We start from the raw sequence: 7,436 nt of genomic DNA, 5'->3' as shown, positions 1-7,436 counted from the left end.
ACAACCCACTTTCAAAAGCAACTTTGTCATTTGTGCCTGGCTTAGTCCCAGTAAGAACTATTATGATTTATTACATTTTCTATAGAACCAGGAGACCATTTATTAGCCCCAAGGTATTGTATTGAGCTTCAATTATGTAATAGGCATTATTCCACTGAATATCCAAAGCTTTGTAAGAAAGTTTTAGTTCTGGAAAGAAACGTACAAGGTTCTCAAATGATTTCGAGGAAGATCAAACTCCCCCTTTTTTTTGCTAGTTGAAAGAGGAAAGGTTCCTTCTTGGTAGAAATCATGAATAATTTGAATAGATTTTTTTCTAAAGAAAAAAAAAACCCTCCTTTTTCTTTGAAAGCCATTGATGGCTTGGGATTCAAGCAAAAAAAGAATAAAAGAAGAAATAATAGTTTCTTGCTAGGATAGAGCACGATAGGTATGCTGCCAAATTAGTGGGATTTTAATTTAATTATAACTGAGGAGTGCATATGTGATTTGCCTGCTTGTGAGTGAGGAATGGGGGTCTCCCACATGTGGCAGAGGAGGAGCAGGTCCTCAGCCCTGCTAAGGCCCCTTGGGGCTGGGTTTGCAGCTGGTGCATGATGGCCCCAGCCCGACTGCTGTTGAGTGCTCTTCATGATTCAACAACACAGACCACTGATACCTCATCCAGCCCCAGCCATCTGCATCTCCCAGGTTAACTGCCACTGAATAACTGGTTAACTTGTTACCTGACTGCCATAAAATAACTATTTACTGGACTGCCATAAAATAATTAATAGCCAGTTATCTAGCATCACCCTCCTTCTATCGTCCCTTAGAGTTTGTTTAAAAAAACCCATAGATTTTAAAAAGCACTGACACCTAAATAAAAATTGATCAGCTCCAAGCAATTTCACCCTTCACAAGCCATTTTACATGATGGAAGGCTTCAGCTCCCAGCTCTCAGAGGCTTCTCCAGCTCTCAATCATGTGTGAATTTTCCTCTGCTCTCTGTCAACAGCAAAATGCAACAGATCCTGTAACCACCAGGTGAAAGTCAGTCCAGCTGTTGCCTCTGATTTTTCTTTTTTTTTTAAACTAATAACAAATACCCTGCCCCACACAATGCAAATACAATACATACACACAACAGCTGTTCTGCTTCAGAGTAGCAAAGCCAGTTACTCCAAGGTATTCTCAGGAAATGGAAAAGCAATGTTCTTGAGGCTGACAGGTTTCTGAAATGATCTTTAATGTATGCTCGGTTTAACTGGTATTTTAGTAAAATGACTCTTTATGCCAGCTGAGAAGAAAGCAGAAAGTAAATCAACAAGATTTTTTTTCAGATAGACTTTAGTATCTCAAAAAATTACCAGTGGGAATGTGCTGCCAAGGTTGCCCTCCCTGCTCATTACAAACCCAACCATTCCAAACACCACTGCTATGACTGGGTGAGACTACAGCTGTTGCATAGGTGTGCTTGCATCTATGTTTTGCCCTCTTGAGAGCAGGGAAGAAGAAAGGTGATGGATAATGCATTTTAACCATAATCCTGCTATCCCATGGTTATTTTTACAGTACAAACAAGATATGTAGGGTTGAGCTGCATTTGCATGTCATTCACCAATTCCACTCAGAGAAGCAGTTAAGCACCCTTATTTTTCACAGTAAGACAAAAGAAGTTGGATTCCCAGTTTATCTTAAAAAACGTGAACTGAAGTTAAATGCGTGTGCAAGCAGCACATTTATTGCATCAAGGGAAATAAGGCATCAGGCCAGAACCTGATCTTGTTTGCCACTATGTAAACGATGAGTAAGTCTGCTAGGGTCAGCAGAGCAGCAGAGTCACATGAGTCACAGCACAGTGCTCTTTGGAAAGATTGCTCCATGGCTAAATTTACCACTACAGTCGCTTCAAGAAAAGCTCTGCGTCAATTTCTAATAAATGCTGGCAGTGACGCTGAGCTCTGGGCACTCACAGAGCCAAAAGAATGAACAGGAATTAACAAGTGGCCTTGAAAACATCTTGAAGGGAATGGAAGTTTTGTCTGCGCAAGAACTGAAGAATCAGACCTTTTTCATTTTGGTAGTGAAAATCATGACCTAATTTTTCCGCCACACACATTTAGCCATCATTCAAGTGGGTCGGGGGGGGGGGGATAAAAAGATAAAAAGGTAGAAAAGACCACTAAACTCAACAGACCAAGTTTGTGCAAGTTAACACTCAGCTCTGTGAAAACATGGAGATTGTTTCACTATATTTGTTACCAGGCTTGTCCCAGTAAATGATGACTTGCTCCTCCCAGGGAAATGCAATAATGAATCTACTGTTATCAGTGAGTATGGACAGCCACACCGACAGAAGCCAATTCAACACCACATCCCTATAATTAAGCAAAACAGTAGTTCCAATGAATACTTTTTATATCTCCATCTGATACACAGTGCTGAATCTGGAAAAATAACAGCTCAATAAACCATAAAAGAAATGCCCTTTGATCTTTTCTTTTTTCAGTGGGGCCATAATTTAGTGCTATTACAACAGTAGTTTCAAGTAGCCAAAATTGCTTATCCAATGTATGTTTCAAATGCATTCTGTATCAACAAAGTCCTGAATTAGAAGAGATTTCATAATTCCTTACGAATTGCTCTCCTACCCAGTCTTTCCACTGGAAGCCTGATTAAATGAGTATTATTTCTTCTTAAGTGGTTTTACAGGTCGTTTATCTTAGATTTATGAGTATCAACCTACTTTAGAAGGTATTAGACAGCTTTAACGTTTGACACGTATTCTCTAAATCATTTACAGTGCTCTCCATTTGCACTAGACGATTGGTAATCTTCTCAATATTAGGTTTTATTGACAATGCACCATATAGAGTCCTTATTATATGGTAATGATTTAAGATAGGTGCAGGATTGGGAACTAATAAATCCAAAAGCTCATTTTTGATTGTTGACACAGAGCTGAGGAATAATGTGCACCCATCTAAATCACTCTGTTTCTCAATACTATCACACACACATGTGTTTAACCTGCTCAGAACGCAATGCAGGGATGTGCAAACAGATCCCAGTTCTCGCTTTGAGCCTGATGGATTCATGCTTAAAACTCCGTTTTTACTCAGAGAAAACTCTCAGCAGAAGTGAGGCTCCCCCGTGGTGTGGCAGCCACCTTTCAGTATGTAGCTGAAGGTGAAGTAGCAGGGGCTTATCCCAGCTGCCCTGGCTCCTGCCCAGCCCCCCCGGCTCACCTCCAGCTGCTGCTGCTGCCCCAGCCCCAGCCCAGCTCCGACACACCCGAGTCACACCACGGTAAATATGCCTAGTGAGATCAAGAAGCATTTTGTCTGAGTAGGGAGTTAGTAAAACTGAGATCACGGGCTTTAAAATCTTCTTCATAATTTATATTTGGGAGATAGTATTGAAAGCTGACATATATAACAAAGACATACCTTCACGTAGCCCTACATAATAATAATTTCACAGAAATATTGGTGTTGATAGTAAAAGAATTCACTTGAATAATTGATCCCCCTACTTTAATAGAAGATCAGCCTCCATATCCATATTACTCACAGAAAATTAGAGTAGAAGATAAAAAAATTAAAGTGAGAGCCTTTGGTAGCAAATGAACATCTTTCCACTGAGCTCTACAGAATTAAAGTCTCATCTGCAACCCTGTCATCCAAAGGTATGTCTTTGAAATGCAGTCAGGAGATCTATATCAGTCCTGCTTTTGTAGTATGTCACTGAAAATGGTTTCTGGGGCATTAGAACTGCATGATCCAGCGATTTGTTAAGTTGAAATGTGGCATTTCAAAAAGAGGCTGGAATGGTCTTAGAGCAAAACCAACACAAAAATCTGCATCCCTCTTTTATCCAGACAGATGCCAGGTAAGAAAACTCTAGTGAAAAACTGGGGTTAGTGGCAAAACTGCCTGTGACGATTCCATGCCAGAACTGTCAACAGCAGGGAAGCACAGCAAAGGGGTGTCTTCCTCTCACCTTGTTCATTCAGAAAACACTCCAAAATCCTAACTCAGGCTGGAGGCCTCTCATGCTCACTCTGCTGTTTACAAATGAGTCAGTAACAGAGGAAGTGGTGCTACTGAACACTGGGCCCCCCAAGCTCCAATCAACGTAAAACACCTCGTTTGAAGCAAAGCATTGTTGTTACCTTGTCTTACTTCAGCGAGACCAGGAACAGATTTACTGGAAAAATAAGGAGAAAAAGAAAGCAAAACCAATATCCTCCCTAATCAGGGCTCCCCAGGGCCATACACACACTTCTGCCATCATCATAAGGGAGCATGTGCAGCCTCCCCCACCTACCCATTAGCAGGCAATTTTCTAACACACTGTCAAACAGCAGAATTATCACAAGTTTCATTTTCCTTACCAGTGGAGCTAACTGCATTCTGCAATGTGTTATCTATATATTTTTAAGCTTGTTTCATTCAGTCTGTTCCTAAATCAGCAAAATTTAGCAATCTTCAACATCTCCCTGCCATGAGTGAAATTTCTTTTACTACTAGAAAGGAGGGAGAAGGTCAAGAAGGCTTGGGAAAATTTGTTAGCATGATCTGTAATATGAATTTGGCAGAAAAGAAATTGAGAACATTTCTTTGGAAAACAATCAAAGGGCAAAGTTTCCTCTCAGAGCCGTGTGGTAATGCACGACTTACATGCTCCAAGGAAACTCGCTGCTCTGATGATTGGAATAGTAAACTATTTGCTGTCTGCCTAACAGACCAAAAATGGTCATTTTTCCTCCCTTTGTCAGTATCTTTCTGTCCAGGCAGGGCCACTTGTGTGTTCCTTGACACACAGATGAAGACTGAATAATGCATCTCTGCTCAGGAGGATTAATCCAAGTTAGATATGGCACAAAAAGAAGTGACAAACAGTAACGGGGCATAAATGCTGGCTGAGTCTTGTGGAGACTGACAGATGCTTTCTCTTACCTGGGTCTCAGCTGCTCCTGCTGTACACGAAAAGTCAGTGCCTTCCTGGTTATCCACTCTCAAGATACACAAGCCACCAATACAGCTGAGGATCTTGAAAGCCACTGAGCTGAGGAAATTTGAGCTTTCAGTATCCACTGCAGCTGGGGTTCATCACCAACACAAAAATGACAGTGTGGAACTTATTGCCATTGAATAGTATGGTGGGCAGGAGCACAGCTGAGGGCAAAACCAGACTAGACAAACTCCTTTGATTTCAATTGATGGGCGCATACTCTGGCTCCACAAGTTTCTAAAGCACCAGTCCATGGAAGGGTATGCCCTTAGGATGTCCTGCTCCTATGCTCTTTGCTAGGCATCTCCCACAGCCAATGCCAAAGGTAGCAGCTTGGGATACTTGGATCCTGCTCTACTCAGATAAGACATTTTTTATGCTACAATCTGTGGCAAGACATTTCTCTCTCTCTCAGGATTTTTCATAGAGGTGCATAGAGAGAAAGAAAGAGAAAGCAAATTCTATTTCTGTTCCTTGCTTTTCCTATGTGGAATGTGTTTGGTGAATTGTTTACCTGGGATGATTGCTTCATTGGATTCTGGTGAGAATTGTTTGAGCCTGATGGCCAATCCAATCCACCTGTGTCTGGACTCTTGCGAGAAGGTCACAAGTTGTGAGTTAGATATGGTAGTTAGAAAAAGTAGGTATGTAGTTTTACTATCTTCCTTTATATAGTATATTAATGTATTATAGCATAGTTAAAATAAAGAAATCATTCAGCCTTCTGAACTGGAGTTGGACATCATCATTTCTTCCCATTGGGTTCGCCTGCATTTTACAGTAACAACCAATACAATCATAAAAATAGAAAAGAAAATTGTCTTGGCTGAAGTTTAAAAGATATAAGATTCAAATGTCAAGAAAATGTTGTATGAAAGACCTTCAGAAATGGCTGGAAAAAGAGAAATGAGAACTTTGAGATACTCATGTAGACCAACCTCAGTGAAGGGAGGCAAAATCCTGATGCCACCTTTGCAGTCACTAGAAGAACAGGCTCACCTTAAAAGGTGCTGAAAACAACCTCCAGAGGCTCCCAACATGAATGACCATGCACATCGGCATCCTGAAGTGATACAGCTCCATCAGCCTTTCTCCAGGAACACAGAAGTGCCATGCTCATTAAGGAGAATAACGTTTTTGGACCATTCTTCCTCACAGCCTCCAGATGTCAAGGCCACAGGTCTCCCCTCTTGTTCCCCCTACCCTTTCTGGGTGGGGTGCTTGTAACAACTCACCTTTTCCTTTTCTGTTCTTTTAGTCAGCTGCAGAAACATTCAAAAACACATTAAAAATAAACACAACTCCCAGCAGGCCTAGTGAGTGAAGAATTGTGCATGAACAAGCCTCCCATTTAGTGCACCCTCTGTTGAGTCAAGGACAAGCATAGGCTTTAGAGTAGCACTACTGCATTTAAAGCTGTCCACTATGTAAAATGTCAGGTTGTTTCTACTCTGGAAATGTTTTACATTCCGTTCTTTCTGCAGCATTACTAATTCCATGTCCTCTTTAAGGCTCTGCATCTGAATGGGAGTTGCAATTACATGAGTCACTGCAACTATCCTTAGTTTTTTTTTTTTTTTGGTACATGTGATCTGAATCCACAACTGCCGGAGCCCAAAGCTTGCTCTGCACACTCAAAGTGCCACAACAAAATGGGCTGAAATGCTCATTCCAAACATTCAGTTTGGAGCTGCTTGTGGCAAGCAGCACAGTGTTTTGTCACTGCTGTCACTTCCTTGTGAAGGGTGGTGAAGCAGAGAGGATTTCACCTTGAACACAGCCCTCCCTAGACTGCCAGCTGACAGAACTTTGTGGTTCTCTCTTCTACACCCTTCTGGGTCAGCCCAGGGCCAAACCTGTGGTCCAGAGGCTTTTCAGGTAAGTACAACACGTCCATCTAGATGAACATGTTTGAGTGGTCAGCTGGATCACGTGCTGAAGAGCCTGATTGAAACAGGCCAGTGCTGACTTTGCCCATGTTCTGTGGTCAGGTTGGCAGTCTAAGTTATTCAAGAAAATGTCTTATTCTCACATACGAAAAGCTGAATTTGAAGCCTACGCACAGTGGCTTTTCTAGGAAAACAATTTTTCTAGGAATGCCAGTTACAAATTTAGGAAGGAAAAAGTGTGGCAATTTTCAAATTCAAATCAAAATCCAGTGCAAAAGAAGAGAAGAAAGGCTTGAGAAGAAAAGGTCATGACAAAATACTATAAAACAGGTAAAAAACTGTCTTCTCTTTTTGTCTCCTCTCCCATCACTTTCAAGCCAGCTTCTTACTAGAAAAGCTGCTCTGTCTAAACTTCCATCACACTGTCAGTGTAATGCAGAAAAGCACTGCCTGAAAATAGAGCCTTTCTTTTACTGGAGGATAATTACTAGTTGCGCACTGTCTCATTATAAAATGCTAGTACAGGATTTTGCCATGAACATGCTAAAA

The sequence above is a fragment of the Vidua chalybeata genome, chromosome 8 (assembly GCF_026979565.1).
Source record: "Vidua chalybeata isolate OUT-0048 chromosome 8, bVidCha1 merged haplotype, whole genome shotgun sequence".
NCBI lineage: Eukaryota > Metazoa > Chordata > Aves > Passeriformes > Viduidae > Vidua > Vidua chalybeata.
The sequence above is the reverse complement of the archived record's forward strand: the minus strand, read 5'-3'. Positions refer to the sequence as shown.